The sequence below is a fragment of the Rhinopithecus bieti genome, unplaced genomic scaffold, assembly GCF_001698545.2.
Source record: "Rhinopithecus bieti isolate Rb0 unplaced genomic scaffold, ASM169854v2 scaffold_70802, whole genome shotgun sequence".
Lineage (NCBI taxonomy): Eukaryota > Metazoa > Chordata > Mammalia > Primates > Cercopithecidae > Rhinopithecus > Rhinopithecus bieti.
This window is the reverse complement of record NW_016827192.1, coordinates 1,315,443-1,328,414: the sequence shown is the minus strand read 5'-3', so window position 1 is coordinate 1,328,414 and position 12,972 is coordinate 1,315,443.

Sequence of the window (12,972 nt, the reverse complement as noted above, 5' to 3'; positions counted from 1 at the left end):
TTTTGAGACTACTCTTGCGCGATCCCCCAGTCTGAAGTGCAGTGGTGCGATCTCGGCTCACTGCAAGCTCCGCCTCCCGGGTTCACGCCATTCTCCTTCCTCAGCCTCCCAAGTAGCTGGGACTACTCAGGTGTCCGCCACCATGCCCGGCTAATTTTTGTATTTTTAGTAGAGACGGGGTTTCACCGTGTTCGCCAGGATGGTCTCAATTTCCTGACCTCGTGATTTGCCCACCTCGGCCTCCCAAAGTGCTGGGATTACAGACGTGAGCCACCATGCCCGGCCAACAAGCAACTTTCTAAGTGGCTCCTTGCATGATGCTAAATGCTCTGCAGTTGTTATTTTTTATTTTTATTTATTTATTTTTTTGAGACAGCGTTTTGCTCTGTTGCCCAGGCTGGAGTGCAGTGGTGTGATCTCGGCTCACTGCAACCTCCACCTCCCGGGTTCAATCAATTCTCCTGCTTCAGCCTCCCGAGTAGCTGGGACTACAGGCACCTGCCACCACCCCTGGCTAATTTTTGTAATTTTAGTAGAGACAGGGTTATACCATGTTGGCTAGGCTGGTGTCGAACTCCTGACCTCAAGTGATCCACCTGCCTTGGCCCCCCAAAATGTGGGATTACAGGTGTGAACCACCACGCTCAGCCACTGCAGTTGTTATAATTGCTTTTTTTCGACCCATATATGTGAACACTTGATGTTCAGGATTCCAGCCATGGGCTTGCTGTAACTACCCCACTTGCCAGCATGAACTAGAAGCTGCACTTATAAAATGATTGTCTTTAGAACCTCAAGAATGTAGGAAGTTCAGAGAAGTTCTTCTCAGCCATAGTGTGTATATGAAACACCTGGTGCCTTTGTTAAAATGCAGATTCTGATTCAGTGCATCTGGGCGAGTGGAGATTCTGCATTTTATTTATTTATGTATTTATTTGAGACAGACTCTTGCACTGTTACCCAGGCTTGAGTGCAGTGGTGCTATCACAGCTTACTGCAGCCTTGAACTCCTGGGCTCAAGTGATTCTCCTTCCTCAGCCTCCTGAGTAGCTAGGACTGCAGGTGCACACCATCATGCTAAACTCATTTTTACTTTTATTTTTTAAGTTTTGTAGAGACAGGGGTCTCAGTATGTTGCCCAGGCTGGTCTTAAACTCCTGGCCTCAGGTGATCCTCCTGCTTTGGCCTCCCAAAGTACTAGAATTATAGGCATGAGCCACCACACCTGCCTTTGATTCTGCATGTTAACAAGCTCTCAGGTGACACTTATGCTGCTGTATCCCAGTTAAGCAGTAAGAATATAGACCAATGCCATCTGAGTCAGTCTCAAAGACTACTGCTTCCAACATGATGCTGTCTTCTTTTATTGATAACGATGTCTAGTTTTTTAATAAAGTGTTAGAGGTTCATAAAGTTAAGCATCTGTGGACCCAGGGCTTATTTTGTGCACTGGGCCTGCTTGCCCAGTCCAGAGTTGGACTCTGAGCCTTCCAGTGTAGTCTATAGACATTGACCATGAACCACTATTGATCCTTGTCTCGTACTAGTAAGACTATTTCTTTTTTAAAATTAATTAATTAATTAATTATTTCAGACGGAGTCTCACTCTGTCGCCCAGGTTGGAGTACAGTGGTGCGATCTTGGCTTACTGCAGCCTCTGCCTCCTGGGTTCAAGCTATTCTTCTGCCTCAGCCTCCCGAGTAGCTAGGATTACAGGTGCATGCCACCACACCAGGCAAATTTTTGTATTTATTTATTTATTTTTAGTAGAGACAGGGTTTCATTATGTTGGTCAGGCTGGCCTTGAACTCCTGACCTCAAGCAATCTGCCCTCCTCTACTTCCCAAAGTGCTGGGATTACAGGCGTGAGCCATCACAATGGGCCAAATAAGCCTATTTCATAACTGACAAATCCCAGACCCCAAATCAAGTAGCAAACCCCTAATCAGTTTTTACTGCAAGTTTGGGTAAACCCAAATCAGTTTCTACCCTAAGTTTCCTCAGGGTAGAGACTATTATCATTCTGAACTAAAAATGAACAAGAAATGAAGTTGGAAGATTAGATTGAATCAGCAGAGATGCTGACATTTACTAGCAAAATATTTAATTCCCCTGGGCCTCAGTTTTATCATCTGTAAGATAGGGCAATATGCCATGCCACCTATCTTGAAGGATTGATGGATAAGGACCCCAAATCCATAAATAAAGATAATACATGGGCTGGGTGAGGTGGCTCACACCTGTAATCCCAGCACTTTGGGACGCCAAGGTGGGCAGATCACCTGAGGTCAGGAGTTCAAAGCTTGGCCAACATAGTGAAACTCCATCTCTACTAAAATTACAAAAACTAGCCGGGCATGGTGGCACGTGCCTATAATCCCAGCTACTTGGGAGGCTGAGGCAGGAGAATCACTTGAACCTGGGAGGTGGAAGTTGCAGTGAGCCAAGATCGCGCCACTGCACTCCAGCCTGGGCAACAGAGTAAGACTCTGTCTCAAAAAAAAAAAAAAAAAAAAAAAGATAATACATGGCAAAGTGCTCTATAAAGTAGCATCATTTTGAGACAAAAGACATAAATGTTTTACCACTCCAGAATAAAACCAAAGAACAAGAAATGTGCATATGCTCTGTTGGAAGCCAAGGATGAATTGCAGAATCTGGTGTTTGTTAAAGGTCTAAAAGATTTATGTCAATAGAGACTGTGCTTTCTTGTCCAACTATCAGGGACTATAGTTGCACAACTAAAATGTGTTTATGGGGATGACTAAACAGTTAAAATGTGAAATGTCTTAAAAATCTTAACTTTTGGTTTCTCTCTCTATATAATTATGCTACCTGTCTGCTTGCACACAGATTTCTCTGTCATATGATATAATATAATATATATATTAAATATATTTACATAATATAAAAGAGGCATATAATTCCCACAACTTCAAGTTCACTCCAAGAAGCTTATTCAGTTAAGGTTATGGAACTCCAGGGAGCTGCAAATTTCCATGTATGCCTGGCTCTGCAGCTTGTTGCATTGCTGTTCCGTGAGTCAAATCATGAAATCCATGGATCTGAGAGTTGGAAAGGACTTTCGAGATGGTTCAGCCCAAGGTCCTTTTTTTTCCAGATAGGAACAGTGTGGCTGTCTGAGACCACCCTGCCTGTCAGTAGAGAGCCAGGACAGGGACTTGTGGCTTGGGATCCCTGACCCAGTGCCTTCCTCTACACCAGGTTGTCAGTCACTGTTTAGGAACTTGAGGTAACATGCAGCACAGACTTTCTTCCCTCTGGGCAGCTGACTGTGCTTGAAACCAAGTGACCTTGCATACCCTCGTGGCTGTTCTCAAGGACCACCCAATCACTCAAGCTAATACATCACTTTTCAGCAAAAAGCTTGTGGTATCATCATCAGGAAACCCAGTCAGATACTCGAGGGACCACAGTAGAGATGGAGGAGGTTAATACAAGCATGGAGAGATGCTATCTAGAAGTCATCATCATTTTCTTGTTTATGGGCAGTATTAGAGCCAAATGAAATTATGACTGTAAAATTAGTGGTAATTATGACTTATTAATATGGTACTAATAATGTTAGTAGAATTTGATGTCAATTTTGATTTGCCTAAGTCCGTCTGTCCTTCCTTCCTTCCTTCCTTCCTTCCTTCCTTATTTCTTTCCCTTCCTTCCTTCTTTTTTCTCTTTTCTCTCTCTTTCTTTTTTTCTGAGACCAGGTCTTACTATGTCACCCAGGCTGGAGTACAGTGACACAATCATAGCTCACTGCAGCCTTGACCTCCCAGGCTCAAGTGATCCTCCTGCCTCAGTCTCCTGAGTAGCTAGGACTACAGACACATGCCACCAGGCCCAGCTAATTTTTATTTATTTAATTTTTTTGTAGAGATGGCATCTCATTATGTTGTCCAGGCTGGTCTCAAACTCCTCCCGCCTTGGCCTCTCAAAGTGCTGGGAATATAGGTATGAACCACCATGCTTGGCCCTAACCATTTTCATAGATCACCTGAATTCTCCTTGGTTTGGGTCCACCATAAATTGATCGTATGACCCTAGGACAAGGCTTCCACCTTCCTGGGTTCCAGTTTGATCACTTTTAGAGTATAGATTCCACTTCTGCCTCCCAGAAGAGGAGCTGTTAGAGAGAACGATAGAGTTTTGTCTGAAGTTGACATCTCCTGCATATATAATACATTGGCTTCAAGATTGTACTTGACAGGCTAATGTAATCATTAGTTAAGGTCATTTTTTTTTTTGCTGAGCAGCTCAGTGCTCTTTCTAGCTTTGACTTAACCATGCTTGTTTTTATATTCTCTGCAGGATGACAGTCTGAATTAGAGACCGGCAAAAGGGACAAGGGCTCTGTTCTGAACGGATCAGCCTGGCTGGGAATCTTAAGAATGGACCTCCACTGACCCCACATGCCCAAGTCTGCCATTCAGAAGGCCATATTTATTGTGGGTGCCCATGTGAGAAGCAGAATTGCGTAGTAGTCCCCCAAATTTGGTGCACATTAGAATCACCCTGGGAGTTCTTAGAATTCCTGATGTCCAGGCTGCCCTCCTTCCCATGAGACCAGAAAGTCTGGGGTGGGAGTCAGGACATGGGTTTCCTAAAGATCTAGGAGATTTCAGTGTGCAGCAAGTTTGTGATTCATTGAGATGGAAGACCGGCCCCTTGTTCATAAGCGAAGCAGAACTGTATCTTCAGCCTGTCTTTTACCTCCCCTTTGGATTGATTTTATTGAAGAAGATGAAGAAGAGAAGAAAAAAAAAAAAAAAAAAAAAAAAAAAAAAAGCTACAAAAAGCACAAGCCAGAGAAAGCAAAATGAGGAAGGTGGTTAGGATTAGGGAAGGTATAAAAGAGAAGGGGGTAATGGGGGGAAACCTAGGGAGGGAAAAAAGGAAGGGGAGAACTTCACAGGGGTTTGTTGTAAAAGGGTGCTTTTGCCTTCTCAGCTAAAGGACATGTGATGCCATAGAAGGTGGTGGGAAGGATTAGGAGGGGAACAGCATCCCTGAGAAATATGGTGGGATGTGGGTGTGGAGAGGTAAAAATATCCATTGCTGCACTGTGGGCATCCCCTGAGGGATGTTTCTGTGCTGGAGGACTCACTCTTTGTAATTAAGAGAAGGGAATCCTTCTGCCACATTGCATAAATTCCCCAATTGAAATTTATATGCCAGGTACAATTTATCACCGTATTAGTAGACAAATAAAAGTTTAAGCCTTCAGTGGGCTTAACTATGCCCTTCCCCAGGCACTTGTGTTGCCCAGAACTAGAGACAAAATTGCTTCTTTCTACTTGAAGGCTTAGACAACTTGAACTTGAAGCTCTTCTGCAGAGAGGCTCAGAGAGAAGGCTATGAGGTGCTCTGGGGAGATTATCTGAGGTCACACTGGCTTTCTTCATGAAGGGTTCAGTGTCAATAAGAACGGGAGGCTGAGAAGCCAAGCAGGCAACCCCCACGTCTGGGTTGGTTGCTCCCCTATGACTCACAGACGCTCTGTGCCTCCACCAGGACAGCGCTTCGCCAACTCCAGTGTGGCTGCTCCCTTCTCTGTGTCCTCCCTGGACTGTAAGCCCCATGAGTGTGGATATTGCTGTTCTTGTTCATTCCCCACTGACTCTCCAGCACCTACCATGCTGTAGGTGCTGACGCCACATTTGTTCAATGAATGAATACTGGTTTTCCAGCTTACCTGTAAATAAACTTAGCTGGGTTACTAACCTTCTCAGAGCTCCAGCTATGTTTTTTTTTTTTTTTTTTTTTGAGATGGAGTTTCACTCTTGTGCAAGCTAGAGTGCAATGGCTCGATCTCAGCTCACTGCAACCTTCACCTCCTGGGTTCAAGCGATTCTCTGGCCTCAGCCTCCCGACTAGCTGGGATTACAGGTGACTGCCACCACGCCCAGCTAATTTTTTGTATTTTTAGTAGAGATGGGGTTTCACTATGTTGGCCAGGCTGGTCTTGAACTCCTGATCTCAGGTGATCCACCTGCTTCGGCCCCCCAAAGTGCTGGGATTACAGATGTGAGCCACTGTGCCTGGCCTATTTTTTAATATGAAAAATGAGGATAACAATACACCCTTCATGTTAGGGGTGTGTAGTGACCCTTAGAAACACTCAGTGTAAAGTACCTTTAGAGTACCTTTAGAGGGTCTTGCTCAAAGTGGGCACTTGGTGTGTGACCGCCGTAAGCAGTTCTTGTTCCATGGGTAGGTGGAGTTCACCACCAGCCCTGTTCCCTGCAAACCTGCAGTGGTTCCCCTCCACAAGTTTTCATGCGTTCCCATGGTCTTCAGCTGAGGCTCTAAACATTTTCTTTTTAAACAAACCACAGTGGAGCTATTTTGACTAAGCTTGGTGGATCGTTGTGAGTTTCTCAAACATAAAAACAAGGCACAGAAGGCCAGGAGTCTAGCCATTATTTTTTCTGTGCTAACAGTGCTTGTGTTTTTATAGGTTAATACTGTTCCTTCGAAAGAAAGAAAAATGTGGCCAGATGCGGTGGCTCACACCTGTAATCCTAGCACTTTGGGAGGCGGAGGCGGGCAGATTACCTGAGGTCAGGAGTTCGAGACCAGCCTGGACAACATGGTGAAACCCCATCTCTACTAAAAATACAAAAATTAGCCAGATATGGTGGTGCATGCCTGTAATCCCAGCTTCTTGGGAGGCTGTGGCAGGAGAATCGCTTGAACCCAGGAGGCAGAGACTGCAGTGAGCTGAGATCATGCCATTGTACTCCAGCCTGGGTGACAGAGCAAGACTCTGTCTTAAAAAAACAAAACAAAAAAAAAAAAAAAGGAAAAATTTTCTCTGTAAGTGCAGAGTGTGTTAGACTGAACTGTGGACAGCATCATATATGACTTACACTCAAGGGGGGCGGACGGACCCACTGCCACTTTGGTTCTGGAGCTCACTCTGGCAACAGCACGTGGAGCTGTCAGCAAAGTGTAACCACACTTTCTCAGGCTCATTATGTGTTATGAAGATCAATTTCCTGATGGCTTCTAGGCTTGGATTTCACTTCATGTTTTCTATCAGGAAACTAACATAGCTCAGCAGAGACACCTTTGGGGCTCATCTTTCCATCACAGCTGTTGGAAGAAGGACAGTTTCTTTCTCTAAGTCTTGGATTTGATGCCGCAAGATCTGAATTCTAGCTATGGCTTTGCACAATGATTTCCCCCAATGAGACCTCAATTTTTTCCTCTGTAAAAGAAGTTTGGACTAGAATGATTGGTTTAAAATCTGTATTCCAGAAGACTAAGGACTTCTCTAGAAGTTTTGAAGGACTCTATGGAGAAGAAAGTGGAAGCTAGTAAGCCCCCCTCTTCATTTCTTTGGGGAAGGCTACTCCTGTTTTATCTGCTTTACATATTACGTAGCGGCTGCTCTCTTTTTCTTTCCTTCCCTCCCTTCCTCCGTCCCTCCCTCCCTTCCCTCCTCCTTCCTTTCCTTTCTTCCTCCTTCCCTCCCTCCGTTCCTTCCTTTATTAAAAATTATGGGCTTTATAGCTAAATATAATTTGAAAAATACTAGACTGAGAGAACCTTTGCAATTCTAATATTCTGTGGTTCTGAATGGCATTATGTTAGTATTGGGCAATATTAAGAATATATCCAATAATTAATAAAGAACCCTGATAAGTCACAGAGCAGAAAGCTTTCACACCTTCCTTCAGACCTTGTTTGCTACTGAACTCCTCCAGGAAAAAGGATATCCATGACTAGACATTTACATTATATACTTTCTATTGTTCTTCAAGGTACTTTTTTGTCTCTATATATTACTTTTTTCCCTCCAATTTTTTTAAAATAAATAAACAGCTTCACCTGTAATAATGTAGAGGAACTGAGTTTTTTAAAAAATGAATTTATTGGTCACTTCATAAATCTTGGAACAGCACGACAAGACCCCTAGACAAAACAGTAATAAGTACCTCTGTTTCCACCTCTTTCTTATATGGGCTTGTGTTAGGGTCTCCCAAAACATGACACCTCCTTTGTTTAGTCCAAATCATCATTTGATTATTTTACTCTTAATGAGTTGAAAAGGTCAGGACATCAAAATGTAGTGTCAAGAAATACTTCTGGCCGGGTGCGGTGGCTCCCTCCTATAATCTCAGCACTGTGGGAAGCTGAGGCAGGCAGATCACTTGAGGTCAGGAGTTCAAGCCCAGCCTGGCCAACATGGTGAAACTCCAACTCTACTAAAAACAGAATAAATTACCTGGACGTGGTGGCAGGCGCCTGCATTCCCAGCTACTCGGGAGGCTGAGGCAGGAGAATTGCTTGAACCCAGGAGGTGGAGATCGAAGTGAGCAGAGATGGCGCCACTGCACTCTAGTCCAAGTGAAAGCGTGAGACTCTGTCTCAAAAAAAAAAAAAAAAAAAAAAAAAAAGAAATGCTTCTATATTATATACATGGTTTCTGCCTTGTTTCTGAAGGTGAATGTTTTTGATCATCCATGTGGTTCAGGACTGTGGAATAAGTTCAATTTACTTGGTCTTTGAAAGCAGATGACGGAGGGGATGGCTGCCAAACCAGGTGTTCATCTTAAGGTATTCTTGCTTTCTTTATTTTTTGAGATGGAGTCTCCTTCTGTTGCCCAGGCTGGAGTGCAGTGGTGCGAGTTCTGCTTACTGCAACCCCCACCTCCCAGATTCAAGTAGTTCTCCTGCCTCAGCTTCCCAAGTAGCTGGGATTACAGGTGTCAGCCACCAAGCCTGGCTGATTTTTGTATTTTTGGTAGAGACAGGGTTTCACCATTTTGATCAGGCTGGTCTCAAACTCCTGGCCTCAAGTGATCGGCCCTCCCTGGCCTCCCAAAGTGCTGGGATTACATGTGTGAGCCACTACGCCCAGCCACCTTAAAGTATTCTAACCCCTTTTACTGTCTTCCTCAGTGCAGAAGTTGCAGGATAATTGTATTATTTAAACATAAGTCTCTTACATAATTTGGAACAAATTTTATAGGGACATCCCATCCCAACTTGCTTTTTAAAAATCTCATTTGGACACTGAGAAACTTTCTCTCTATATTCTTTAATAAAATATCCAGAAAACAAATAAATATCATTTCTGGGCAAAGATGAGCTTTTCACAGGAAATTTGAAAACATGGTATGTTCTTTCCTTTGTAGCAAATATACAACTTCTCTTTTGGAAAATCACACACAGATCCTTCCAGTACTCTCCTTAAGAACAACAGACAATTGTCCAAGTCTGTTCATCTTGCCCGATTCTCATGAGAATGAAGAACTGTTACCCGGTGGTATCACTTGATCTCCAAGGTTTCCCCTTCTGTGGAAACAGGGGCGCCATTAGGGAGAGCACTGGGGAGTTAACGTAAAATCTTTTGGAAACTATGTGATTCAGGCTGAAATGGAAATCTTACCTAATTTGCACAGAAAGTCATACCAACACAATATCATAATTCTTCTGACTAAATAATTTTAGTCTTTTAACTCATCCCAAGGTCCCCAAAGAGCCATAGCAACCAAAACTTTGGTCAGGGATCTTAGTAACCAAGACGATGGGTGTCTTAGTCTGTTGGGCTGCTATAACAAATTGCCCTAAACCGTGTAGCTTATAAACTACAGACATTTATTCCTCACAGTTCTAGAGGTTGAGACGTCCAAGATCAAGGCACTGACTGATTCAGTGCCGGGTGAAGACGTGTTTCCTGGTTCAAAGATGGTGTTTTCTCGCTGTGACATCACATAAGAGAAAGGGGAAAGGAGCCTTTTTTTTTTTTTTTTTTTGGAGACAGAGTTTCATTCTTTGTTGCCCAGGCTGGAGTGCAATGGCGTGATCTCGGCTCACCGCAACCTCCTCCTGCTGGGTTCAAGTGATTCTCCTGCCTCAGCCTCCCGAGTAGCTGGGATTACAGGCATGTGCCACCACACCTGGCTAATTTTGTATTTTTAGTGGAGACAGGGTTTCTCCATGTTGGTCAGGCTGGTCTTGAGCTCCTGATCTCAGGTGATCTGCCTGCCTCAGCCTCCCAAAGTGCTGGGATTACAGGCGTGAGCCAACGTGCTGGGCCAAGAGCAGCTCTTTTACAAGGGTACACGAGGGCACAGTCCTCATGACCTCATCACCTCCCAAAGGCCCTGCCTTCTGAGACCATCATCTTGAGGATTTGGATTTCAACTTAGGAATTTGCAGGATGATGGAGGATACAAACATTCAGACCACAACAGTGCATAATATCTGTCAAACATCTGATTAAAACCTGTCTATAAAATTCTTTAGGATCTGACTTAGGGGCTCTAATAAGCTCTTATGCCATTAGAGTGTTTTCAATTAAAAAGTAAAATGATCCCATGGTGAAGTGTTCAAGACTAGATTGAACTGAATTTACTAAGTAGTTAAAATATATTCAACAAACTGCAAGTAAGAAAATAATTATTAATACAGTTTGCTTGTGTCATAGTGACCAAAGATGGCTTTGTGGAGGAGTGGAAATGTTTGGGCTTTGGCGACGTACAGGTTTTAGTCAGAATCCTGCATCTGCCACTTACTACCGAATTGGGTTTGGGCACGTTTCTAAGCCTTTCTTAATGTTATTCTTTTTATTGGCATATTGGTGAAAAATAATATTTATGTGCAAAATTACTGTGAGAATAAAGCATGCCATTCTCATACTGGTCATAGAGTGTGCTCAATAACAATTACTAAACACAGCAATAGTAATGAACTGGTTCTGGTCCATACCTGCTTGTCATTCATTTATACAAATACCCATTTCATTTGTGAAACTCTCGTCAGGAATGACTGGGAAATAACCTGTCTTGATTCTAGTTAAGGTCTTCCGCTCCCACCTCCCCTTTTGTGGACATTCTCTGATTATCTCCTGTGTTCTCCAACAGTACCCATTTCCCTCTTACTATCACTTCTGGCATACTAATTGCAAAGGGTTCTTGGTTTTTCATCCTGAAACTGCATCAAGTTCAAGTTCACCCCCCAGATTTGCATTTCCCTAGCAGTTTCTGTTCTGATTGCATACTCCGCTTAGAAGCAAATAGGTTTGTTCCAGCTTCATGTTAATACCCCCTGAGGCTGTGAAGTGAGATTTTTAGAATGTTTGAATTTTGGCAGAGAAAGAACTTCCCAGCTGAGTGATTCCTGAGAGATTTTCATCCTACGATGATAAACCCTTTACCCCACAATTGCTTCTTATGTCTCGCTCTCAAATATCTATTCCTCTGTCACAGCTGTGCTTAGACATTTGAATTTCTGCCTCCTTACTGCTTTATAATTTAACTATTTCATGAGCACATACATCTAAGTGCATGTGAACCTTGAATTGTCCTTCTGGGAGAAAGGGTGGATTTCTCCTACTCCTTCCATTACCCTCTACTGCAGACCATATTATTTGCCTACGCAGTATCCATTTACCTTTTCTTATCTGCTAATAAATCCCATTTTTGTTCACAGCAGAAATGCATCCAGCCCCAGATGAGATACTCACTTTTGCAACCTCAAGATGCTGAGAAGTGTGATAAGACGGGAAGATAAACGGAAGTCACCTAGGTAAAGTGGTTTATGAATACTGTTATAGGAGAACTGCATGGGGAAAATGTTCTGGGCATGGACGGTGTTTCAGAAAGACCCATGAGTCAGACACCCAGGGGTAGGAGAAGTATGTGCAGAAAGAGACAATGTTAACCTGGCCGAAGCGGGGAACCTGGAGGACAGAAGAATGAAGACCACATTAGGGCTGTCAGGAGGGCTGGAAAGCCCAGTGCCATCAATATCTAGGCAAAGGGGTGTCTGTTGGATTTGGGTAGTCATTCACACTCCGAACAAGAGTCAGCTTCATCTGACACGGTGGGGATCTGACCTCCCCCAGCGTTTCACTAGGCTCCCAGCCCAACAAATTATCCAATTACCTGTCCTATTTCACATGAACCCTTTAAAACATTTAATTACTTTTGTTTTAGCAAAGTAATACATATCTGTAGTTTAGAAAATCAAATGATTCTAAAAGCTTGTGTCAAAAGACCAGTCCCCACATGAAAAGAAAAAAAAGGACCAACTCCCATTTGTATCCTTCCTTCCCCAAGCGTCCTGCCTACGCCAGGGAAGAAGCTCATTGAACTCTTTCAACTGCTTTTCTATCATTTACATCCATATTTCTTTTCTTTCTTTTCTTTTTTTTTTTTTCGAGATGGAGTCTTGCTCTGTCGCCGGGCTGGAGTGCAGTGGCGGGATCTCGGCTCACTGCAACCTCCACCTCCTGGGTTCAAGCAATTTTCCTGCCTGAGCCTCCCAAGTAGCTAGGATTACAGGTGCCCACCACCACACCTGGCTTATTATTATTATTGTATTTTTAGTAGATACGGGGTTTCACCATGTTGGCCGGGATGGTCTCAAACTGCTGGCCTCAAGTGATCCACCTGCCTCGGCCTCCCAAAGTGTTGGAATTACAGGTGTAAGCTACTGCACCCAGCTGTCTATTACTTGATATACCACTTTTACATAGGATCCATCAATTTCCATAAATGTTTGATGAAGTCCTCTGTCAAACCTCTAGGTCTGGAGTTCATACTTAAAAAAAAAAAAAAGACTTTGACTCCTTCAATGGTAATTGATCTGTTCAATGATCCATTTCTTACGAAGCTAATTTAGGTAATTAATCTTTCCCAGGATGTCAACCATTTCATACAGTTTCCCAAAATTGTATGCATAGTCTTGAGCAAAGTAATTCTATGATACCTTTAATTTCTTCTGTAAGGGTGAAGAGTTTTCTCCAATGATATTTCTTATTTTGTATATTTGTTGCTCACTTAATAAACAAATCCGGTTAGCTAAATGTTTTGGTGGTCATGTTTTCAAAGAACCAGGTCTTAGGTTTATTTATCAATTCTATCATTTTCTCCCATTTTATAATTTATTAATTCTTGCTTTCATTTTTTATAAATAATATCTTCTTCTGTTCCTATGTGA